At 56.8% G+C, this 25,784-nt stretch overlaps 1 protein-coding gene across 6 annotated transcripts in view; it reads right to left on the bottom strand.

The window, feature by feature from the left end:
* MACROD1 (mono-ADP ribosylhydrolase 1) overlaps positions 1-25,784 on the bottom strand; it is a 172,277-nt gene that overhangs the window by 122,150 nt on the left and 24,343 nt on the right. The gene's annotated exons all lie outside the window — the stretch shown is intronic.

Genomic DNA, 25,784 nt, shown 5'->3' with positions numbered 1-25,784 from the left:
TTACCGTTCTCCTTGGGTCAGTTCTTACCATTTCCTGAGACAATAGAATTGCGAAAGTGTTGCTTTCTCCTAGAGATCATTGAGTAAGTAGACGGTGTGTTGGGGATGGGAGTGAGGTGGGGGAAGAGACTTGGTCTCTGGGGGCTACTGCTGTTCCTAAAGGCTGAGGCGTGTATGTCTCAGACGGGTGGCTTAGGGAGGCGTCGCAGCAGGGGCTTCTAGTTCCACCCTAGCTCAGCTTGGCCAGCGCTGGGCTGCTCTCCTTTCTGATCTAGATAAAAGCTTTATTTGATTCCAGTGTCCTCATCTCCCTCCCCCACCACGTGCAATCACCTTAACAGCTACTTTCGGAGCATTTACCATGTGCTGAATGTTCCCTCCTAGGACGGGTAATTAGCGCAGGGATTTTTTTTTTTTTTTTTTTTTTTTTTAATATCAGCTGATTAGACCTATTGGTTTCCATGGCTGCTCAAACAAAGCCCAGAAAGAGACACAAAAATTCTCAAAAAAGCCCTGGGTGACGGCAGTCCCTCCCTGAACGTAGAAAACTCAGCTGGGCCCACCCCTGGGACTCTGTTTCTTGAGAGGGAGAGGCCAGATCTCTTTCTAAAAATGCCAGCCTCCAAAAGGGCCCTGGCTGGGGCCCTCAGAAGAGTTAAGATTTTATTTCCTCTCTCTGGAATCCATGTCGCTATCATTCATTTATCAACTGACAGTGCAGTGTGGTGAGCCATGAGATTAAAACGATGATGAAATAATGACAGCGAATCGGAGAGGGGGGAAGAGTGGAGCCTGCGTCCCAGTACTCGGGGAGCCCGGGTCACCATCTGTCACTGTGCTGCTTGTTCTGCACCGAGGAAAAGGAACGTCAAAGAGGAGATGCTGGTCCGAGGGCAGGAGGATGAGAGGGCTAGGAGCGCCTGGTGGTGCTCTTTTCAAACAGCCTCCGCCGCCGTGCGAAAGCAAAGGCAGAAGCAGCAGCGGGGCAGGGGTTACGTTAAAAGGCCCGACCAGCGCCTTCAGGGAGGAGATGAGGCTGAAAGGAGCGGACACAACAGCCACGTGGAAAGTGGAAGGACGGGCGCAGGTTCCCAGCACGGCCCCCGGGGAGCTAGCCCACAGAACAGGTCCACTCCTCAGCCCTGGGGAACAGCCAAGCAGCGTGGGCACCTTTCACTCGAAACTAGACGTGTTTTTCCTTTTCCTGCCTGAATCATTTTCTCACACAATAAGGTCAAGAGAGAAATTTCCCCAGGCCTTAATGTCAGGTCTGTGTAAAAGCCCCAGGCCGGGCGTGGTGGCTCACGCCTGTAATCCCAGCACTTTGGGAGGCCAAGGCAATCTTCTGATGTCAGGAGTTTGAGACCAGCCTGGCCAACATGGTGAAAGCCCGTCTCTCTAAAAATGCAAAAATTAGCCGGGCGTGGTGGCGGGCGCCTGTTACCCAGCTACTCGGGAGGCTGAGGCAGAAGAATCACTTGAACCAGGGAGGCAGAGGCTGCAGTGAGCCGAGATTGTGCCACTGCATTCTAGCCTGGGCAAAGAGTGAGACTCCATCTCAAAAAAAAAAAAAAGGCCGGGCGCGGTGGCTCAAGCCTGTAATCCCAGCACTTTGGGAGGCCGAGATGGGCGGATCACGAGGTCAGGAGATCGAGACCATCCTGGCTAACACGTTGAAACCCTGTCTCTACTAAAAAAAATACAAAAAACTAGCCGGGCGATGTGGCGAGCACCTGTAGTCCCAGCTACTCGGGAGGCTGAGGCAGGAGAATGGCGTAAAAAACCCGGGAGGCGGAGCTTGCAGTGAGCTGAGATCCGGCCACTGTACTCCAGCCTGGGCGACAGAGCCAGACTCTGTCTCAAAAAAAAAAAAAAAAAAAAAAAGGAGGCCCTCCCTGTGGACCACGGCCCCCCCCGCCCTGAGACGAGCAGAAGGGCCCACCTGGGTTGTCTGGGAGGAGAGAGTGCCCGAGGTGTGCCATGTTGGCATGGGGGACAGAAGTCCCAGGTCTCTGCTGATTCTAAAATGAGCCCCCCCTCCCTGAAGGGTACCACTCTGATCACTGCCTTCCCCCAAGTGCCACCCATCTGCAACACGGTGCTGCCAGCACACTGTCCCCACCTCACCTAGGTCCCCTTGTCTCCTCTCCTTACCCTAGACAGGTCAGGTCATGCCCTTAGTGTTTAGGAAGGCATCTGGGGACAGTAGGTGGCCTGGACTGACAGCTGCCTGGGAAGGTCCCGCTTGGCTGGGGCAGGAGTGCGGGGTCTTAGTGCTAGAGAGCAGGCAGAGCTGGGAGCCAGCCTGTGCCCAGCCACGCCCTCCCAGACAACGCCTAGGTGATGAGCCTTCCTCCCCCGCATTGCACAGAGTGGGCCCAGGCAGGCAGGATCCCTGGCAGCTGCCCCAGAGGAGCTCCTTGGGCCCCAGGACCACACGAGTCTCCTGCTCCTGGTTCTTGCACTAACTGGGCAAGTGCGGGGCTCGACCCCTCTTACCAGACCCTGCCTGCCTCATTGCAGGGATCACCCGCCCCCGGAGCTCTAAGTGCGGATGAAGGTGGAAGCTCCACCCAGTCAGGGCCCTGGGACCCAGCTCTAGAGCTGACTTTCTCATCTTTTCTGCCCCTCAGCAATCCTGACACCTTCCCAGGGTCCTTTCTGGGCTTTCCCAGAGCAAGCCCCCAAATATCTGCTGTATCACAGCCCCCTCAGCCAGGGAGGGGGCCAGAAGCTAGGTCCGTTCTGAAACCCCATCCCCTCTTGGCCCAGGTCTTCCCAGCTGGTCTCACACCACAAGATAGGAGATGTTTCAGGACACCCTGCCTTCCCCCGGGCCTGTCTAAATTCTCCCGGGCTCCCGTGCACAGCCGACATTTCCAAGGGAACGTCCTCGGCCGGGCTGACCCTCACAGCCTCTAAGTAACCAGAACAACCTCAGTGGCCTCAGCACTGATGAGTACGTTTTGTGGCATTTAAGGCAGGTTTAAAGTTAAAGATAAAAAAAACCCACGACACTTCTTTGGTTAAGTGGTTTACCCTTCGTGGTAATTAGATGTAGTGATTGGAATGTCTTTTCTATTACATGGCAATTTTCCTTTAAATTTCCCCTTAAAAGAAAAAAAAAAAAGGAAAGGAAAGGAAAGAAAAGGCAAGGAAGGAGAGAGAGAAGGCACCAGCAGGCCGGGAATCATTTGCATTTTGCGAATGAGGCCTCTTGTAAGCTCAGCTCAGGCGTGGGGCCCAACGTATGGAATGCTTAAGAGATTACTAAAAATAAAATCTATTAATTAGTCATACTCAATTCCACAGACATGATGTGCATCAAAAGCTGCTTTTCTTCCCTTTTCTCCTTCCCCCTCCCCACGGCCTCCCGCCACAGCCTCCATCTTCTTTAAATAGGCTGGGGCTTGCTAGACCACCTCCATGCTAACATGGTACATGAGGCAGCCAGGGGTCTCCCTGACCCAGGGCCGGGATGCAGGTCTGGAGCCAAGAGCTGGGGCATTGCACCTTCCTGGCTCTGGGTGACTCTGGCAGGGGAGGGGATAGCACCTGGGAAGACGGCAGCCGCTGGGAGGGGCCCAAGCTGACACTCCCAAAGCCCAAAGCCCACACCTGCCTTGTGCCTCTTCTCCCTCCCTCTATGCAGGCACGGGGTCTCCTCCTTCCCCTGGGGGTCCAGGAAACCCTCCCTCTGAGCCCAGCCCAGCCCTGTCCGAACAAAGCCAGGCAGAGAGCCGAGGAGTCGGTCAGGGAGATATTTTCCAAGAGGTGCAGGGAAAGACGGTTCGGTGAGAATACGGCCTCTGTTTCCCTTTCAGTAAAGTAGGGGTGTGCTAGGGCGGGGTCCAACGCCACTCAGGAAACTGGTGCTCCAGAGGCCGAGTGGGGGCCCCTCCCCAGTGCTGGCGCTGAAAGGTCCTAGCTGGCCCAAGTCAGGTGAGGGATCCCTGAAGGGTGGGAGGGGCTGGTCAGGGCCTGAGCAGAGGACAGGCCGGGACCCAAGTCTGCCTCCAAACCTGTGCCTCCCTCCTTCACCTCCAGCCCTGGAGCCAAGGAGCCAGGAGAGGAGGAGAAAGAGCAGACCCTCCCCCTTGAAAATGGCAGCTCAAGTCCCAAAGCCAGCCCACTTCAGAAACCTGCTTCCTGCTGAACGTGCCAGGGAGGAGGCAGGGGCTTCTGAGCCTCGCACTTATGAAAAATACAACAAGGAGAATTGGATGTGGCAGAGAGTGAAGGGGCGGGGAGGGCAATGGGGAGAGCAGGGGCGGTGCTGGCAGGAGGGGCCGGGCGCAGGGAACTGTGCCCCCAAGGGCCAGACCCTGCTTTCAGGGCCAGGACACAGCCAGGATCAGTGGCGAGCATCCGCGTGCCTCCTCATACTCGATAGGCGCAGGTGACAGCGGCTGCTGCCTGCCCCTGGGTGGGCGCCAGGGCGAGTACTCACAAGCGATTCGCAGCCGTGCATCGGCCTTCCTGAGTGCAGACAGGAGGCATGTTTTTTCCTTAAGGAGGGATAAAAAGGCTCAAAAATGCAAATCGTTACCGTTTACAACCAAGGGAGTCTGCTAAATTGATTAGGAGAGGTTAAACTCCTTGGAGGTGAAGGGAAAGGGGGACTTTTCGTGGTTTATGAACCTGCCCCAAGTGGCTATCTGCACAGCAGGGACTTCCTGGGCCTCGATGGGTGGCGGGGGCCGGGGGCGGGGGGAGGTGGGTGCGAGGTAGGGGGCACCTGCCCTGGCTTGGCTCTCTGGGGAGCCAGGGTCTCTGAAGACCAACACCGAATGGGTCAGAGTACTCAGGCTTGAGGCTCCAGCACTGCCCTAGGGAAAGGGGCTCAGGCCTCTGCGACAAGTGGCCCATCCAGTCCTTAGAGAGTAGACTCTAGAGTCATGGGCTTTTCTACTTCCTTTCTGTTTCTACTTTCCTTTCTGGGTGGGTCTGTCTCCAGTCCACTCCTTGTGGCCAGTAAAAGGGGAGTGGGCAAAGGGAAAACTGAAGGTCAGGGAAGAGAAACTCTAGCCCAGCAAAGGAAGCAGGCAGTGAGCTCTCCATCACTGGGAGCATTCAAGCGCTAGATGGGGACCTGGCAGATACTTTCCTCCCAAGGTCTGGTGCTTTGACTAGAAGATCCTGGTTCCCACCCTTGCTTTCTCATCCCCCAGGACATTGAAAGGGAGCAGATATCAAGAGATGTTCACTGTGTTGCTCAAAGTCACTGGAATCCCCTGAAAACCCCAAGTCAGGGCAGTCCTGTAGCCAGACCATCCAGCCCCACCAAGAAGCCGCTTGTGCCAGCAGAGAGGCTGCAAAATACCTATACTCAGTGTCCAAGAGGCACCAAGAAAGTACAGATGTGCGCCACCCACTTTCCAGAGTCTAAACTCAGCACCTGTGGCTCGCCGGAGGGGCTGACGGAGAGCACCTCCCGGGCCCTGCGGCTCCAAAGCCCGGACTGCATCCTGGGCCTGTCTCTTAAGCCAGGACTGCCTCCCGTGCAGTCCAACACACTCTATGCTGTTGCTGCCACTGTATCCATCCATCCATCACCGCCGGTGGACGGCGCCTGGGGCACTTTTCACTCTGTGGTTTTAAGCATTTACCGTTTCTTTTGAAATGTTCTAAGTAGGTGCCTGAAATACCCATATTTGCTTCTTTTTAAAAACTCACAGATTCTTTTTGCTCTCCATCCCCTTTCTTTGCTCTTCCCCCTCCCTCGGCATTTTTAATCTGTGGGTTCTCCCTGGTTTTGGAAATTCCAAAAGAGGGGGTCAGGCCCCCTTTCTCACCATAAATAGATGTGCAGGTGTGCCTGGAGACCCCCAAAGCCACAGAGCAAAGCCTAGTCTTTTTTTTTTTTTTTTTTTTAGATGGGAGTTTTGCTCTTGTTGCCCAGGCTGGAGTGCAGTGGTGCACTCTCGGCTCACCACAACACCTGCCTCCCGGGTTCAAGCGATTCTCCTGCCTCAGCCTCCTGAGTAGCTGGGATTACAGGCACATGCCACCACCCCGGCTAATTTTGTATTTTTAGTAGAGACAGGGTTTCTCCATGTCAGTCAGACTGGTCTCGAACTCCCAGCCTCAGGTGATCCGCCCGCCTCAGCCTCCCAAAGTGCTAGGATTACAGGTGTGAGCCACCGCGCAGGGCCAAAGCCTCATCTTTTCTCCACGTCTCCCCTGGAGACCCCTGCCTGGGACAGCTCCTGCTTCTGGTACCTGCTAGAGACCCTGGCCAGGGCCTGGCTCTTCGAGATCATTGTCACTGTCCCCTCCCACCCCTTGTCACTGAAATGCCCGGCCTGTGCCAGGAGAGAATGTGGGGGCACTGAGGGCACAGGGCACCCTGTGGGTGGGATGACTGCCCCCACATCCTAACAAAGCCAGCCCCCAAAACACTTGTGGCCATCTGAGTGGGCACAGTGCCCTGGCCCCCCGCCTCCCCACACCTGAAAGCCCAAAGCCTAAGACCAGACAGTCCTCGAAGGAAGGTCTTTGCTGCCACCAGCCCTAAATCTCATCAAGGTAAATGGTCAGAGTCAGCACCTTGCCCTTCCCAGGGTCACTGGGGCCCAGCACAGTGCCTGGCACACAGGGGTACTCAATCCTTTCTCCGCCACCAATGGAATGAGGCCGCCTCCTCCTCTCACTTCCTCCCCACTTGCCATCTGCCCACTCAGTGAGGATGTCCCAGGCATGAGTGTTGGCAACAAATGGGCTTCTCTCGTCCTGCACCTGCCCCGCCAGCAGCTGGCACAGAGAAGGGCTCATCTCGGCAGCTTTACCTCTCGGAAGCACCTCGCTCCACCCTGCCTCGGATCCACGCGTTGCCAGCTGTGAGCCAGATGGAGAAATGTAGCCACTCTGAGAGATCCGGTGGCTGCCCCCACCTGCGTGGGTGACTCAGTTTCCCTTCTTCAAGACTTGCCTCGAGTGGATGACAAGGGGGAGAGACCTGGGGGAGGGCCCCACAGAGGCGCTGCAAGAAATCCAGATCCCAGGCAACACCTGCTGCCTTGCCTGCCGCCCCCGCAGAATCCCTGCACCAGGAGCCACCCACCTGGAGGAACTCCTCAGGCTTCCTCTGTAGATGGGAAAAAACAAACGCACCACAAACCGACAATCAAAGCCATGGCGGATGTGGGGCCGCCACCGGCTCATCTCCCTGGAGCCAGGCAGCCCCAGGCCTCTCTCCCCTTCCCTGTATGGAACGCAGGCTTGCAATGTTCTGAGCCCACCCCTCCTCAGGCTAGTCCCATTTTCACAAGTTCTGAGTACGCAGGTGAGAAGACACCCCCGCAAAACCCCGAAACTAGCCTAAGACTGTTTCTCCCCAACACAACACACCTGCACACCGCCAGCAGCCCGCCCGGGCACCCACCGCAAGCGGCCAGGGGCTTCCGAGGAACCTGCCTGGTGCCTTCCTGCTCATAAGGAGAGGCTGAGCGCCGTGGGGAGGAAGCCACACAGCGCAGTGTTCCTGGCTTGTCATCCAAGGGGGAGAGAAGTGGGGAGAGAGATGACGGAGGGTGGAGTGGGTACGTGGCGTCGAAATAGGCTAGCCAGAGAGAGGGGCACTTGTGGGATTCTGCTGGCTGGAGCCAGGAGGCAAGTGTGAACAGGGTGGCCAAAGATGAAAGTTGTCTAAAAGAGCCCGCACCCCCTATAAACACGGCAGAGGAATGTCTTAAGAGCCACCAACAGTAATTCCCTTTCCAGATGTTAACAGGTTATTTGTATCTCATGTAGCGTCGTAAAGCATTCTGGAGTGGCACACAGCGTCGTCCCCTTCCCGGTGGTCTGAAGAGGAGGAGGGGACCAGGGAGGGGTCCTTGGCCAGCCCCTAGCGAATGGAGTGGGTCCTTCTTCTGCTCTACAGAAGGCAGGAAGCCTGGGTCTGGGGAGCAGGCCTGATCTCTCCCAAGCCAGTGACCAAGATCCCATCTGATGTCCAAGGGGCTCCTGAGCCAGTACCCCCACTTCCCAAGCCCCCCAGCCTTCCTCACCTGCAGAATCAGTCGCCCGGGTGCAGCACTGTCTCCTTTCTTTTTCTTGGAAGCGGTCTCAGGGGCCTGAGTGACGGGCCTGACCACCCCAGCTACTGCCCACTGCCATGCGACTGGATGGCTGACCTGGCCCAAACACCCACCACCTGGACAACAACACAAACCAAAGTGCACTGCGAACCGCCCTTTGGCCTCCTTCTTGTAGGTGCCTTGAAACTTCAATGTTGAGATGAATGTGATTAACTACTTGGTCATATTTTCTGTTTGTCTGTTTTCATAGAAAATGTCCAAGTCCACTTGCCTTGTTCTTTCTTGAAATAAATAGAAAGATTTAACTTTTACAGTCATCTCTGCTGCTGACTCTCGGCTTGGCACCCCAACGGGCCAGGGGCCAGGTGTCCGGGGCACATGCGGTCTCAGCGGCCCACACCCCTCCCCGGGCCTTGTCCCCGAGGGTCAGCTCCGTTCTTGGGGTGCCCTGGCTCAGAGGCGGTGGCTGGGCAGGATAGAGACTGTTCGCTCTGGCACTGTCCCAACCAAAATGATTCCGCTGCAGGAAGAAGGGCCCTCTGTCCCCACCCACAGGCCCCAGAGGTCTACTGACACCTGAGTCACCATGAGGGGACCCAGAGCTGAACGCAGACTCTGAGAGGGTCTCTACATGGAGAAGTATGTGTCAGCAGGAGCTGTGGGTTATCCTGGAAGAGGCTCCAGCAACCAAGTGGCTCCCGGCTAAAAGTGGGACTGTCCGGGTGTTTGGGGACATGAACTTATGCCACCACCCCAAACGCCCCCATCCCCTAGATGTGCCCATTACACTCAGCTCTGGAGCCTCATCTGCCTCTCTCACACCCCAAAGGGAGGGGGACAGGAAGGAACAAAATTTCCATGAGAACAATAGCAGTTTCTGCTAAATTTAACATAAAACAAGAACTCATTACTTCTGCCTGAGATCTGATTTCATGTCTGGATACAGTTAACGGGTTTTTCCTTATATTCCAAAGAAGCAAAGTTAATTCTTGGTGGCGGGTGGCCCTGGGTGGGGTTACGCGGGCCCCACAGGTGCTCTATGCGCCACCTTCCTCCTCCATCCTCACCTCCTATCCTGCCGGGGCAGGAGCAGCTCAAAAGAGACCACTCTAAAGTGTGGCACACACAGTGTGACCACCCGGGAAAGGACCCAGGCTGTTCTTCCAACTTCCCCCTCAGACCCAGCGCACAGTGGGTGCCCAAGAAAGGTGCCCACTCCCTCACCTGAGACCCATTCTCTGGGGCTGCCGAGGGCTCTTTCTGGAACACAGTCAGTCAGCCAGCCAGGAGATATTGACTGAGGGCCTACTATGCGCTGGGGCTGGTATATTCCTGCCTCATGGAGGAGTGGGGAGGAATTTCCGTGGCTGAGTGGGGGCCTAGCCTGGGTGGGGCTGGGGAGGCTCTGTGGGGAACCAGGTTTCCACAGAGGACGCTTCCATGGATGAGGAGGACTAGGAGGCAATGGGGAAGGCCTGGCACGCCGCCTGCCTGAGGCACACAGGAGGGCAGGTCCGCTTCTGCGCCCCACTCAGGAAGGCCCTGTGTCCCCCCATCTCCCCGTTGCCCCGCTCAGACTCCAGCCCCAGTGCAGCTTCACCCTCTGCCCACCACACCTGACGCCGCCCAGGCCCAGTGTGGCTCAGACTCCAGGTCTATGCTGCGCTGGTTTCCTTGGCTGTCCCGCCCTGGCCCTGTGCCTCTGCTGTCCTTTCTCACCTGCACAGGTGACCCCTTCCAGCGCCTCGCTCGGGTGGGCCCAGACTGGCAGGTCTTACCCTCCACACCTCCAGATCCCCAGAGGGCACTGCTCTGGCACCAGGAGGCCCCGTAAACAGGAATGAAGAGTGAGTCAATAAACAGTAAATCAATCGGCCAATTGCTCCTGGATCCATGTGAGTACAAGGAGGATGACTCTCCAAGCACCACAGCCCTTGCCAACCCCAGGGAACCCACCCTTCCCCCAGGAAGTCCTGCTCCCGGCTTTACCTCACCCTCCCCATGTGTGGCAGCGCCACAAATCTGGGGACTCCTGCGGAGCCCTTGAAGCCAGGGAAGAAGGGCTGTGTTCTCATACTGTGTTCCTCAGTCCCTGGAGCTAACAGAGGTGTTGCCCAGAAAGGGTTCCCGGTCACAGGCCTTTGGGAACCACTGGATTAACACCATTGCCCTCCTGGGGCGGGGCCTTGGAGTCCCTGGGTACTGGGTTAGACCCGTGGGCTCCACCAGTTTCCATCTGTGCTACTCATCCTCTCTGTGCCTCAGTTTCCACGTCCGTGTGTACATGATAACAACTCCATCTCCGACTGCTGTTGGGAGGGTGAGGGGGGCCGACACAGGTAAAGCCACTGGGAGTGCCCAGCTCAGAAACCATCCGCACCGACCCCACGGCTGTGACGGAGCCTCTGTGAGAGGGCATGGGAGGCCGTGTTGCCTACAGTTTGTCTGGGGAGTGCAGGCCTCCCCCACCCCCAGCACAGCTTCCTGGGGGGTTTCTCCCGCATTCCTGGCCCCCAGGGATGGAACCAGGTGCTGAGCTGGCTGGCACTTCTTGCAGGGAGGCCCAGGTTCTTGGCAGGACCTTCGGAGCCAGGCAGCAAAGTGCCCCCAGGTCCAGCACAGAGAGGCATCCGTACAGGGTGGGGCCTGTTCCCCAAACCACCCCCAGCTCTCCCAGGTCCACAGCCTGCTGAAGAGGATGACAGGCTGGCTGCAGCCTGAGGCTTCAGGACGGGGGGTGGGTGTGGGGGACATCTCAGGTTTTAATATGTCCCCCAGGGGAGTTGGAGGCCCAGCCGGGTTTGGGCCGCACAGGAGGGAATTGCCAGGACCTGTGTTTCAGGAATGGAAGGAAAACCCTCCAAACATAACCTGTTCTGAAGAGGACTGGGTGGTCGGAGGGGCAGTGAGCCTCCCGTCCCTACAGGAGAGCAAGCAGGGCTGGCCAGTGCCTCAAAGGCCCTGCAGGGGACCTGCTGGCCCCAAATAGCCCTGATACCACGTCTTCAGCTGGATGCCAGGAGATGGGGTGGTCCCCCGAGAAACCTGCCCCCCACCACTGCTACAGCCCCCACCATGCCACCCTCCAGCCAAGCCACTTTGGGCCCTTTCTTTCCCCACAAATCTCTCAGGACTTACATTATCCCTGAGATTAGGGGCACGTGTGGGTAATACCCCCGAATGGCTGCCCTGCGGCACCTCAAGTCCCAGGGCTCCAGCTTTGTGTATCTGACTTCATCTGTTTTGTCAGACTCAGGACTAAAAGTTCTGCTCAAACGGGAGAAAGAGTGGGTGATACCTTACCCCTCCATGGCTGCTTTCCTGTACCTGGAAACTGCCCTTACCTGGCTACCACTGGGTTCTGGAAGCTTCCCTTCTCCTGCCCCTACTTCCCAGGAGGAGTCTCTGACCTCACCGAGCATCCTGGAGAAGAGGCGTCCAAACCCGGGAGGGGTCTAACACCCCAGGCCACACCCCCACACCCAAGTTCTGCGGCTGAGTCTTATCACCCAGCCTAGGAGGGTCCCGGACGCATGGGAGGGCTCCCAGCCGGCCCTGAAATTCTGCCTCCGTGGTTCTGACATTGGCTCATCCACTTTCAGGCACCCCAAATAAAGCGTGCTTCCAGGGCCCCCACTCATGCTGCTACCTCCCCGCCTCCCCACCTGCCACCCTGTCCAGCACCTCCGGAGGACCTTCTCCTCCTGCGGCAAAGTAAACAGGCTCTCTGGAGTGCTAACTGACAGCACAAATGAAATCCTGCACTCCCCCCGTCGGAGATTTACAGGGGAAGTGAAATCTTATTTGCAATGCTGCCAAGCCTGGGACGAGATGAAATTATGCCTCGAGAAGAGACCCGGCCGGCCCCTCAAGGAAGCACTGCATCGGAGATGGGCTTATTAAAACCACGGTGGCCACATTTCAACCTGTTTCAGGTGTTAAGTAATTTACTGCCACCCAGAATTCAGTGGCAGGTTTTTATCATTTTTATTCTTGTGATGCAGGCGAGTGCCCCGGGAGGTCCCTGCGCAGGGAGCCGCGGGTCTAAATGCTGCCTGTCACCCCCGCCCCAGGCACTGCAGAGGGAAATGGGGGCCAGCTGCCTGAAGCGAGTGAGGACACCCTGACTCTCTCCAGTGTTACACCCAGCTTGGCCATAGCTCAGAGTGACGGGGAGGGCAGACTTTAAGACCCTCACCCCACCCACGTGTGGGGACTCTGTGATCCCTCAAAGACCCTCGGGACGTTTTCTTTTCTTTTTTTTTTTAAGACGGAGTCTTGCTCTGTCGCCCAGACTGGAGTGCAACGGCGCGACCTCGGCTCACTGCAAGCTCCGCCTCCCGGGTTCACGCCATTCTCCTGCCTCAGCCTCCCAAGTAGCTGGGACTACAGGCGCCCGTCACCACGCCCGGCTAATTTTTTGTATTTTTAGTAGAGACGGGGTTTCACTATATTAGCCAGGATGGTCTTGATCTCCTGACCTTGTGATCTGCCCACCTTGGCCTCCCAAAGTGCTGGGATTACAGGCGTGAGCCACCGCGCCCGGCTTCGTTTTCTTTTTTTTTTTTGATGGAGTCTCGCTCTGTCGCCCAGGCTGGTGTACAGTGAGGTGATCTTGGCAGCTTCCACCTCCCAGGTTCAAGCGATTCTCTTGCCTCAGCCTCCCAAGTAGCTGGGTATACAGGCGTGTGCCACCACGACCAGCTAATTTTTGTATTTTTACTAGAGATAGGGTTTCTCCATGTTGGCCAGGCTGGTTTTGAACTCCCAACCTCAATGATCCGCCCGCCTAAGCCTCCCAAAGTGCTGGGATTACAGGAGTGAGCCACCGCGCCCAGCCCCTCAGGATGTTTTCTGAAGGCAGCAGGAGTGTAAGTTCTCTGGGAGCAGAGACTACCCTGTCTCAGGATGTGACTGCCAACCAAGCCTTTATTGAGCACCTACTGCATGCCAGGCCCTATTCAGATGGGGAACATGCAGCAAATGGGACCGAGAGCCCCCTGCCCCGTGGAGCTCATGTGCTGCCTGCCGTGTTGAGTAAATATTTGTGGTTGGTTGATGAAAATCTCCTAGAGGCAAACAGGCCCTTGAAAGAAAGACGAGGGGGGCAGGGGGAACAGGAGGGAAGTGAGCAGGAGGAAGGGGCGCATTGACTGAGCACCTGCTACCTGTCAGTCATCACAGTGACTGCTGGCAGCCCTGGAAGTGGGGCCTCCCCACGCTGGAGCTGCTGGGGCCAGGTCTCTGCACCTTCCCCCGCTCTGGAGAACTATGCAGAAACAGCTGATACTCCATCTAAACTCATGGGGAACACAGTCTCCCATTCATGGGGAGCTGGGGACAAGGTAACCTGCAGTCTGGGACCCATGGGGTTGGGAACAGCCCCGCATCCTCTGAGCTCTCGAGCCCTTTCTCAGTGGTGCTGGGAGGAGAGCTGTTTGATACCTGCTGGCTTTGGGGAGATTAAGCCTATTATGGAGGCTCCCGGGGCTTATCTGATGCCCCCTTTCTCCACCTGTTTTCAGATACTCCAGGAAGACCAAGGGGAATCTTCTATGTCCAGGCTGAGCCAAGAGCAGAAATTCTTTAATTAGCTTTCTCCTGGATCAGGGCCCTGGTCGTTAGGGGTGGGGCCGGGGGAGGGGAAAGGGATCGGCGTCCTCTTTAAAGCAGAGATTACAAACCCAGGGTGAAGGGTTTCGGGGCAGACGCCAGGGATGGGCGGGTCCCGAGCAGGCCCTCCCCAGTCAGCGGCTCCTCAGGGTCTGGCAGATGGAACCTGCCACCAGGAAGATGCAGGGATGTGCTCTATTGAGCCCACGATCCCCAGGAAGCTGGCACGGAGAGATGCTTGGCACAGTCCAGGCTGTGTGCCCGGGTCTCCTAATGAATGTGGCTCTTCCCCATGTGACTATCCAGATCTGTAACTTCATAATTAGGGGGGATTTCCTGAAGGGGCGCCCATCTGCGAGAGGCAAGGCAGTGGGGGCCAGTGGTGCCAGGCGCCAGGCATCTGTCACCGAGCTTCATCTTCATGGCAGGGAGGCACGGCAGGCTGGTTTACTCCCATTTTAAAATCAGCAAACCAAGGCCCAGATCTAAGCAGCTTGCCCAAGGCCATGGTGACGGAGTTAGCTCTGGAAGTAGGTCTGTCCAGGTTCCCCCCAATGCCCTGAGTCCTGGCCCCATGAGGCCTCATGAAGAGACCAGGCTGAGGGTCAGTGAGCTGGACGGAAATGCACACCCATAAGCCCCAGCCAGAGCGCCCTGGGGGGAACTAGACCTCCCCAGGAAGACCTCCCGCAGGAAGCCGTCCCTGAGCAGCCCCCAGCACCTTGGATTCCTGCACAGATGCACGGAGCCCCCACGCTATGCCCCTGCTGCCCCGCTACACAATGAGCAGGGACTGGGTCTTAATCACTTTGTTCCCTTTGAATGCAGAAAGGAAGGTTGCATCTACCTTGGCTTGGGGAACTGGAAAGAAGACTGGCAGGAAGCCGGGGGCACAGAATAGGCCAGGCTATGCCTCAAAAGATGGGGGACAGGGACAGAGGGAGCTGAGAGAGGAGACTGCTGGGGATCCCAGGCTGGAGCTCTCCCGCTAGCTGCCTTGCACAGGGAGGCACATGCAAACTGAGAGGGCAGGAGGCTGAGCCAGATGCCCGGGGCTGCGGCCATATGAAGTATAGCTCGCGTTCTCTCCCTTGATCTCCTCCTGAAAGGCAGCTCCCCTGTGCTCCAAAAGCACTGGACACAGGTGGAGCAGGCAGAGAAAGACATCTGGACCTGGACCCCATGGGCATGGCCCTACCACCCACCCCAGCCTCCCTTCCCAGTGCAGCAAGCTGAGCCACTCCCAGAGTGGGCTGCCGCAGGGCTCCTGTCCCGTCCCTGACTCTCAGACAGGTTTTCCCCTGGGATCTGGTCATGACAGGTGACTTGCAGGACCCTAGGGCACCCCAGCTGCCTGGGCTACATCTCCCTTGCTCCCCCTTGCAGCCCCAGCACCTGCTGCAGGAATTAATGAAATGAATGAATGAATGTGTTACGGAGCACATGGGAGCGATGGCAAACCCAGGTCTGGGGAAGTTCCTCGAGGGTAGGGTTTCTCAGCTGGGACCTGGAGGATGGTCAGTCAGCCAAGGAAATGGAAGAGAGGGTGCTCCTGGCAGAGGTAAGTGCCCAGGCAAAGGCCAGGAGCAGAGACACAACATGCAGCTATAAAGCCCAAAGTCACCCAGCCCGGCTAGAATGGATAGGTTAGTAGAGGGAATGAATGAATGAGAAAAGGCAGAAGTTCTGGGGCCGGATGATGGAGGTGGCCATCAGGGCAAGAAGGCTGAGGTCACTACTAGAGCTTCCTACAGTGGAGGATGCCAGGGGATTCCAAAGAAACCAAAATAACAGCCAGGGCCGCCCAGCTCTGGAGGTCCCCATGTCCATCGCAGCCAATCCACCCCGCCCTGAGCTTTGCAGTGCACCCCTGGCACCAGCCGTGAGGTTGCAGAGAGAGTTGAAACCCTGAAGCAGGAAGCAGCATTCTCCCAGTGAGAGGCCAAGCCCAGAGAGACCCCAGCCTCTGCCAAGGAAGCATGGGGACCCCAAGGGCAAGGGAGCTGGGGGGTAGAGGTGAGACTGGAAGCTGAACCCACAGGGGGGAGGGAAAGCAAAAGATACAAACGCAGTGGCGGCAGCAGCCCAGCTGAGACTTGCTGTGAGCCGAGATGAGCCCTGTTTATCTGGCATGAAGCAAGTATTTCCAGGCACCTACTAAGTGCCGGTTTGGTGTGAGATGCAGGGGTGGGGGACAGCACCTGAGGAAGCGCCAGCCTCCCCTGGCTGCGCCACACCTGTGCATACCAATACTTCCAGCACCCGCCTCTCTGGTGGGTGAAGAATGATGTCTCTTATTTCAATTAGCTTTTTCTTGATTACTAGCGAAGTTCTGCATCTTTTCACTTGTTTACTGCCCATTTGTTTTTCTCCTACCGGGAATTGCCTGTCCACATCTTTTCCCCATTTTTCTTATTGATTTGTAGGAGCTCTTCGCGTATTAAGAGAGGAGTAGAGAAGCAGCCTTCTCCTAGGGCAGGGCCCTCAGAGTCTCCCTCCAGGGTCCTCGGTCCCAGGGAAGGCAGGAAGATTTGTGTGGGTTGCTGGGTGCTCCTGCTGAATCTCTGCCCCCTGCCCGGCTCTCGATCAGCCAACTCTGCCGAAAGATGAGGCATCTCCTGCAGGTGAGAGCCCCTGCCAGGCCTGCATCCTGACTGGCAAAACCCAGAGGGCTTATTTTTCACTTACACTGAGAAGTCTACACTGCCAGTGGCTGGCAAGGTGCCCCAGATGGCACCTGAGGGGAGCCAGCTGGCATACCCGGGCATCGCGGAGAACAGAATGACTCTCGCCATCCCAGGTCAGTCTGGCGGGGACCATATGACAAAGGGGACAGGTCCTGAAGCTTCAGGCCGGCCCTCCCACTAGAATTCCAGGCCCCCTCCCGGTCCTGGCACACACCTTCCCTGTCCCCCTTTCCAGCTACGATGGTCCCTAAAGAGCAACCCTGGCCTGTGGGAGACACCTGAGCCCTTGCCGCTTGCCCTTGGCCACCTGACCTTTCAGGGCCAGAACCATCCCAGCATTTTATTTTCCCTCCAGAGCATCCCACATTTCAGCGGACAAACGCGCAGGCCATAAAACTGATTTCCAAAGCCTATAAAGGCAATAACATTTAGGGAGGAGGAGAAATAAAGCCCCTCCTTTCCCGGAGTAACGGCTGCCAGGAGTCCTCTAGGGGCCCCCGTCTGCAGCTGGAGGGGAGCAGCGCAGGGCCAGCCCACAGCCTTTCCTGCGCCAGGTGGTAAATGGCCACTCAGCACATGTTCCGAGGGCCCACGGCAGCCAGAGAGACTGCAAACTGCCTGCTCACCCTCTTCCCTGATGCCCTGCCCACGGCTGTGTGGTTCCCCAAGAACCAGGGAAGCCTCATTGGCACCCCGTGCCTGCCCTCTCTCCCGTTCCCCCACTAAGCTCCCTGCAAGGACCCCTGGAGCAGCTTCCCAGCTGGTCCAAGTCACCCCTGCTGCAGCCAGCGCAGGGGACGGCCCATGCTGCGGGCAGCCCGGTGGATGTCCTAGGTAGTCAAACCCACCGTCCTGCTCCCCACCACGCTCAGGTGAGCCCTCTGGGGAACACAAAGGATACTGCCACAGAGATGGCCACCATGACCTCGATGGCAGAGTGGGAGGGGATCCATCAGGGACCAGAAAGCTCAGCCCTCCCTCAAACCCTCCAGACACCCCATCCTGGGCTGTCACCAAGTTCACTAACCAGAACAACACCTAGAGTGGTCACCGTGTGCCCACACCTCCTCATTCATTCAAGTTTCCTGGATCCCAGACAAGTCACTTATGGTCTCTATAGCACAGCTTCCCAACCTGAGAAGTGGGACCCACAGCCACCTCCCAGGCCATGACTGTGATGGTTATTCTGGGCTGAGAGAGTTGCTGGATGACAGTGGGATGCATTGGCAGCTGCAAAGCTGGGTCCAGTATGAGGGCAACGTCCAGAGGGGAGGGGCCTGCCTAGAAGCAGGGGGATGCACCAAAGGACCCCAACAGTCCTTTCCAGGCAAGGATGCAAAAAGGCCAGGAGACAAGGCCTGCGGGGGTAACATTCCTGCCTTCAGGGTAGACCCACCAAGGAGGGTCAGGGGGACCCCCCCACCCGACCTGTAAGAGACCCGGATGGCTTCCAGAAGCCCCAGGCCTGGAAGTCATTCATCCTCCTTCTCCTCTGGGATTAGAAAACATTGTGACGTGGAATTAGCCACGGGCTCAGTCTCTGAAAAGAAGTGGAGAGAATTGGGAGATGGGGATCTTCCAACCAGGGAGCCCCTCCCCACACAGGGGCATCCCCAAGTCTCTGCAGGGACGGGGGCATGAGGAAATGGGGGTGCCAGCCCCCAGGAGCAGTGGGGAGGGCTGGTGCGGGGCTAGAGTGGGCATCTCAGCATTTGCATGGAGAGCTCTCTGTGGTGCTGAATTTATGCAGCTGCCTTTGTGATTCCTAAGGCGAGACGAATCTCCAGGCCGCTTTTCTCAGCAGGAACAAGGCTTTTCTTCAAATCGATGGTGACACATTTTTAAACTCCGATATTAAGGAGGGAAAGATTTTGCCAGCCCCCCGGGGGCAACCCTTATTAGTCACAGGCTCATCTGAGAGAAACAGCAACAGCAGACCCAGTGGGCCTGGGCAAGACAAGAGGCCCAGAGGCCAGCCGCCATGAGCACGACACAGGGGAGTCAATAGCAGCAAATAGGAGGGCAGCGGCGGGGGGGTCTCCCGAGCTGAGGCACAGCCATGTAAGGGGCGAGCACTTTGGGACGGGCTCTGGAGCAAGGGATAAACCATCCTTGGGGGAGATAAAGAACAGTTGGTGAGGATACTAGAGAGGAAAAATGAAGAAAAAAGGCCAAGAGGAGAAAGAAAAGGAGGCATTCAGCCGAAATTTAAATTGACTTCCAAGCTTGGAGTTAAGGATCCTAAAATCTTGTTACAAACTTTGCAGTGGCTGCTGGGAAGCTCAAAGCTGCATTTCATATTCAGTTGCAACAGATTTACTCAGCCTAGTTTTGAAGTGTCATCTGGGCCGGGTCAGGAAAGGATACCAGGAGCCAAGATACCCCCAAGTAGCCATCAAGAGTATAAACTACAAGGGCAGATTTGAGCCATAGTTCCTCGGAAGGCCACATACCAGCATCGAGTGGCAGGTGCCAGGGCAGACAGCAGGCTGTGACCAGTAACCAGGCAAGAGGCTGGTGACCTGGAAAGCATGTGCTGAGGGCATCCAGGCCACAGAGTTCCAGGTGGGACCAGGAGCACAGTTCTTAGGAGATACCCAGCTCAGCATCCCCTGCTGTGGCTTGGTTCTTTTTATTCCTGTTTTAATGGTTCTCAATTTTACTGTTCCTATTTTTCAGTGGAAATAAGTAAATGTTTTTTGTAAAAATTAATGCCAGCTCACACGCCCATTTCCTGGGTGACAGTAGTCACCATTTACTGAATTCCAATGACTTGTCAAGTGTTTGCATGCACCATCCTCCGCCTTCAGAGGGGACATCGCTCTCCTGGTTTTACAGATGAGGAAACTGAGATTTAGGCGAGAGGTATATCCTGGCCAAGGTCATAAGAGCTAGCAAGTGGCCACAGCAGGACTTGATCCCAGCCCTGTCCCACGGGCACCAGAAGGCTCCTGCCTCCTCGTTAGGAAGAAGAGGAGGCTCGGTAGAGGCCAAGGCCAGGGAGGCCCTGAGAGGCAGGCAGCTGACCCACAGAATCCCCTCCCTGGTGCTGCCTGGTCTCCTCCCGGGCAAACGTACCCCACCTTCCTGTGACCCTCATGGGGAAAGCTCCCCGCCAACTGCCAGAGGGGATTTAGCTCCTTTGACAATTGAAGCTGCAGAGCTCTCGTCACAAATGTCAATTCTGGGCCATTTGCTTCGTAGATTTTAATGTTCCTGTTTCTCCTCAACATCCTCAGCAAGGTAGCTCTTGCTTTTCAAAAGGGACGTGGCGTTTGATGATGTTTAATCCGTACCTGAAATACAGCCAGGCGGCAATAATAAAACAGCCACGGGTCCTGCTGGCAGAGGAATGGCTGACAGCTGGGCCTCTCTCTCCACCTGCGACGCTGCTCGCCTCCGGTTTTTACTGCAATTACAATGTCCAAAGAGGGGGAGGAGGCGGCAACGGGGAGGAGAGTGGGGAATGGGCATTCAAGGGCCACTTGTTGCCGCTGGGAGGTGGGTGCCACTGATGGGGATTTTTTTTTTAAGACAGAGTGTTGCTCTATCGCCTAGGCTGGAGTGTGGTGGCGTCATCTCAACTCACTACAACCTCTGCCTCCCAGGTTCAAGCAATTCTCCTGCCTCAGCCTCCCGAGTAGCTGGGATTACAGGCACCCACCATCATGCCTGGCTAATTCTTGTATTTTTGTAGAGACGAGGTTTCACTATGTTGGCCGGGCTGGTCTTGAACTCCTGACCTCAGGTAATCCACTCGCCTTGGCCTCCCAAAGTGCTGGGATGACAGGCATGACCCACCATGCCAGTCCCACTGATGGGTTTTAATGAACCGAAGGGAATGCCAGTCATGCCTTAGAAGAGGAAGCCGCCAGTGACCTCTCAGCCCCGCCTCTGCTCACTGCCTCCCGCACCACTGTCAGGACAAGCTCCATCCTGGTGCCCATCCTCCCCCAGGTCTGCAGCCCACATGCTCTCCATGCTCCCGCGTCCTTCTGTCCTCCCTGGCTTCCATCTCCTGACACCTGGCGCAGATATAAACAGCCGCGTCTCCGCCCCTGCCAGGAGTGCACAGAGCAGGAGATCTCCGCGTAGCCGTGCCTACCAGGGCAGCCTGCTTCCCCGTAAGGCTCCTTAGCCGTGAGCCATCATGAATTCCTGTATGTCCTTCCAAGGGCAGGCATGCTTGGGCTGCCCCCACTGCAGAAGAGCCCTGTCCAGGGATGGAGACCCAGAGTCCATGGAGCTGCCCCTGCCCTCGAGGGGCTCGGGGTCCTGTGGGTGGCGAAGTGAGATCCCTCACTGCTAGTAAGAATCACTACCATTTATGAGCCCCTCCAGTGTGCTGGGCCTTCCAGGCAGTAATGAATTTTCTTCCTATTAATGCCCCCATAAGGGACAGACGGGGAAACCCCAAGGCCTAAAGAGGCAGGAGCCTGCCCGACATAGTGGTGGAACCAGATCTTACCCGGGTCTGTCTGGTAAACAGCCACTGCCCTGGCCTCTGGGACCTCCAAAGCTGCCAACCAAGCATGCCAGTGCCCTCCACCCCAGCCTGGACCTCACCACCGACCCCAGTGGCAGAGAGCTGGGGGCCATAATGGCACCACCACAGTGGAGTTCAAAAGGCGAGCATCTGAAACACATGAAGACCTGAGGAGGGTGGCGGCTGCAGGGGAGGCCTTCAGGGGCCTTCTCTGGCAGCTTAGGCCTCAGCAGATGGCATCCAGGCCCTGACAGGGCCATTCAGTCACCCAGCTTCCCTGGGGACATCCCCTGTCCTAGCCCACCTCACGGGGGCCCCACTGCACAGGCCGTTTCCATGTGAACACACATCTTTCCCAATGGAAGGCGGAGCAGGCACAGACCGCCCTGTTAGCAGTGGGGAGAGAGGGGCCCAGCCTGCCTGTCCTGCACCCTCATGGTCAGGAAACCCATCCAAGAGACTCTCGCGGTCAGGAGAGGGCCGTCCCCTTGGCCATGCCAGGTACAGCACGTGACTCGATTCCCTACCACGAATATGGGAAGGAGGTTCCTTCAGCCCATTCAGGATAGAGGGACCATTCCCCTGTTCCCAGCCCCACCAAGCGCTGAGTGCAGGGCAAGTGCTAGCTAATGGGATGCCAGGTTCAGCAGGTCTCAGCAGCCCTCCCAGAGCAGCAGCTACAGCAACAAGAACAAGAGGTGGCATCTCCTGGGTGCTTGCTCTGTGCCAGGCACTGTACTGAGCATCCTACACAAGCGGTCTCCTCTCAAACCCACAGTGCTGGGGCTGGGTCTGCATGCACTATTATGTTTTACGGACAAGAAAACAGGCTCAGAGAGGTTAAGTGGGCCGGGCGCGGTGGCTCACGCCTGTAATCCCAGCACTTTGGGAGGCCGAGGCGGGCAGATCACAAGGTCAGGAGATCGAGACCACGGTGAAACCCCGTCTCTACTAAAAATACAAAAAATTAGCTGGGCATGGTGGCGGGCACCTGTAGTCCTAGCTACTCAGGAGGCTGAGGCAGGAGAATGGCGTGAACCCGGGAGGCGGAGCTTGCAGTGAGCCGAGATCGTGCCACTGCACTCCAGCCTGGGCAACAGAGCGATACTCTGTCTCAAAAAAAAAAAAGAAAAAGAGAGGTTAAGTGATTTGCCCAAGGTCACACAGCTGGTACACGGTGAAGCCAGGACTTGTACCCAGGACTCCAACTTCCAGTTACAAGATGTCCCATATGGGGCCGGGCGCGGTGGCTCAAGCCTGTAATCCCAGCACTTTGGGAGGCCGAGACGGGCGGATCACGAGGTCAGGAGATCGAGACTATCCTGGCTAATACGGTGAAACCCTGTCTCTACTAAAAAATACAAAAAACTAGCCGGGCGAGGTGGCGGGCGCCTGTAGTCCCAGCTACTCGGGAGGCTGAGGCAGGAGAATAGCATGAACCTGGGAGGCGGAGCTTGCAGTGAGCTGAGATCCGGCCACTGCACTTCAGCCTGGGTGACAGAGTGAGACTCCGTCTCAAAAAAAAAAAAAAAAAAAAAAAAAGATGTCCCATATGGCCAGGCACAGTGGCTCATGCCTGTAATCCTAGCACTTTGGGAGGTCTAGGCAGAAGGATCGCTTGAGCCCAGGAGTTTGAGACTAGCCTGGGCAATACGGTATAAATCCGCCTCTACCAAAAATGCAAAAATTAGCTGGGTGTGGTTGCATGAGCCTGTGGTCCCAGCTACTCGGGAGGCCAAGGCGGGAGGATTGCTTGAGCCCAGGAGGTCAAGGCTGCAGTGAGTTGTGGTCACACCAATGCACTCCAGCCCAGGTGGCAGAGCAAGACCCTATCTTTAAGAAACTGTCCACATGAGGCCAGGCGCGGTGGCTCAAGCCTGTAATCCCAGCACTTTAGGAGGCCGAGACGGGCGGATCACGAGGTCAGGAGATCGAGACCATCCTGGCTAACAAGATGAAACCCCGTCTCTACTAAAAAATACAAAAAAAAAAAAAAAAACTAGCCGGGCGAGGTGGCGGGCGTCTGTAGTCCCAGCTACTCGGGAGGCTGAGGCAGGAGAATGGCATAAACCTGGGAGGCGGAACTTGTAGCGAGCTGAGATCCGGCCACTGCACTCCAGCCTGGGCGACAGAGCGAGACTCTGTCTCAAAAAAAAAAAAAAGTAAAGAAAAGAAAATGTCCACATGGAGAATCCACAATAGATGGAGCTCTTCATGGTGGGGGAGGTGAGGAGACAGGGCCTGGGTCCTTGACTGGTAATCCTGCTATGTCCTGGAGGCCACACCAAGCTCACCTGGCTGGGCCAGGACTCACCCAGGAAGCCCCAGGGTCAGGGTCTGGAGTGTGTCTGAGCCCACTCTAGAGGTCTAGGGAAAAGATTCAAGTCAACGCACCCACAGACACAGCCATCTGCACAGAGCCTGAGAGCAGGGGCACTGTGGCCATCGCACGCTGCTGCGGCCAGACCCCTTGATGTCCTAGGCACACAGAGTACTCACCCGTTAAACGGGCAGGCAAGCCGCGGCCTCCTGGGGAGCCCTGAAACCAGCTCAGCTGCGCCTTGCCAAGGAACTGGCGGATCATTCCAGGAGAGCGAGCCAAGGGCTGCAGATCCAGCCCTTTTCATGCTTGGCCAACTTAATGGTCCCCATTAATTTCAAAACACACACATTCCCACAAGCTCCGGCCTCCTCGGCTCAGCGCTCGGGTGGACAGCACAGCGGGGACGCAGGCAGGGGCACAGGTGCGGGCGCTGAGGCCTCAAGGACGGGAAGGAGCCAGAGAGGACGTGCTCGGGACACTGGGCACAGGGTGGGAGGCAGGGTGGCCACCCCATGGGTGGACATCAGACTCCAAGCTGCGGTTTTCTAACTACACTTCTGCCATGAGGGGTAGAAAAAGCCCTTGGGTTTGCAGCTCTGCTTTGCCACCTTCCTGCTGTGTGACCCCGAGCAGGTCACTGTCCCCCTCTGGGCTTCAGATCCTCCCCTGTCCTCCTCTACAGGACTCCAAATGCCAGGAGGGCAGGCACTGGGTTACACTGGGCCTTGTACCTCCAGCGCCTCGAAAGGAGCCAGGAACCTCATGAGGACCCAGAAATGCCCACCACCGTCCTAATCTGTAAAATGAATCAACCACTTCAGGCCCAGAGGGGTAGGGTAGGGGGCTGGGCTAGGCAGGAAGAGGGGACTTAGAGGGTGTCAATGGTTCGTGCAGCCCCTTCCACCATCTGAGCAACTCTCAAGGGCATGGAGTCATTTATCCATTCAACAAAACATCACGTCAGGCATGTTGGCTCACACCTGTAATCCCACCATGGGGGAGGCCGAGGCACGAGGATGACTTGAGCTCGCGAGTTTGAGATCAGCCTGGGCAACACAGGGAAACCCTACCTCTACAAAACAATTCACAAAAGAAATCTACTGAAACGCAGGACAGAGAGTTACTGGGTCCGCAGTCTACTCTCACATTCCCCGCGGAAATGACAGAAGAACTTTGGGTAAGAAGCAGGGGACTCGGCGGAAGACCTTGGGGTGGAAGGTCCCTGGAAGGTCCTTTCCGAGTGCCGCCCCCCGGCCAGTGCTCCACTCTCTGGACCAGGCCCTGCGAGCCCATGAGGGCATCTCAATAATTCAGGAGGGATCCATCATTTATGAATTTATGCAACCACTGCTCGACCTTGTGGGGATGAGCCGCCCTCTTCCTACAGTGGTGGAAATTAGCTCCTGGCCGTGTCTAGGTGTTCTGGGCTTTCTAATGTGGGGAGGGGGCCTCTTGGACCCCAGGCGTCCTGACTGGCCCCCCTGAGCAACTCTGCCCCTCACTTCCAGACGACCCAGAGGGAGCTAGCGAAAAAGCAAACCTGGGCCGGGGATGGTGGCTCACAGCTGTAGTCCCAGCACTTTGGGAGGCTGAGGCAGGTGGATTGCTTGAGCCCGAGAGTTTAAAATCAGCCTGGGCAACATGGCGAGACCTCGTCTCTACAAAAAATAAAAAAATTAGCTGGGAGTGGTGGCATGCCTGTGGTCCCTGCTACTCAGGAGGCTGAGATGGGAGGAACACTTGAGCTCAGGAGGTCGAGGCTGCAGTGAGCCATGATTGCACCACTGTACTCTAGCCTGGGGAACAGTGTGACCCTGTCAGAAAAAAAAGGAAGGAAGGGAGGGTGGGAGGGAGGAAAGGGAGGAAAGGGAGGAAAGGGAGGAAAGGGAGGAAAGGGAGGGAGGAAAGGGAGGAAAGGGAGGGAGGAAAGGGAGGAAAGGGAGGGAGGAAAGGGAGGAAAGGGAGGAAAGGGAGGGAGGAAAGGGAGGAAAGGGAGGAAAGGGAGGAAAGGGAGGAAAGGGAGGAAAGGGAGGAAAGGGAGGAAAGGGAGGAAAGGGAGGAAAGGGAGGAAAGGGAGGAAAGGGAGGAAAGGGAGGAAAGGGAGGAAAGGGAGGAAAGGGAGGAAAGGGAGGAAAGGGAGGGAGGAAAGGGAGGAAAGGGAGGAAAGGGAGGAAAGGGAGGAAAGGGAGGGAGGAAAGGGAGGAAAGGGAGGAAAGGGAGGAAAGGGAGGAAAGGGAGGAAAGGGAGGAAAGGGAGGAAAGGGAGGAAAGGGAGGGAGGAAAGGGAGGAAAGGGAGGAAAGGGAGGAAAGGGAGGAAAGGGAGGGAGGAAAGGGAGGAAAGGAAGGAAGGAAAGAAAGAAAGACATGATGGTCTCTCTCTTAAACCCCAAATCTGATTCCCAGCCCTGCCTTTTACCCAGCGCCATGACCCATGGGTGCCTCAGTGTCCTCATCTGTATAATGGGGGAAATGTCAGTGCCTGACTCAGACATGAGGCAACATGTGCAGCGTGTTGAGCAATGGGAACACTCAATACCAAGTGGCAGGTGACAGGCCACCCTCAGTCCAGAGCCAGGGCTCTGTGGGGCATGCCGGAGACTTGAGGGGGCTTGGGACACAGGAGGCCAGGCAGGCTG

This window comes from Macaca fascicularis, chromosome 14 (genome assembly GCF_037993035.2).
Source record: "Macaca fascicularis isolate 582-1 chromosome 14, T2T-MFA8v1.1".
Lineage (NCBI taxonomy): Eukaryota > Metazoa > Chordata > Mammalia > Primates > Cercopithecidae > Macaca > Macaca fascicularis.
The sequence above is the reverse complement of the archived record's forward strand: the minus strand, read 5'-3'. Positions and strand labels throughout refer to the sequence as shown.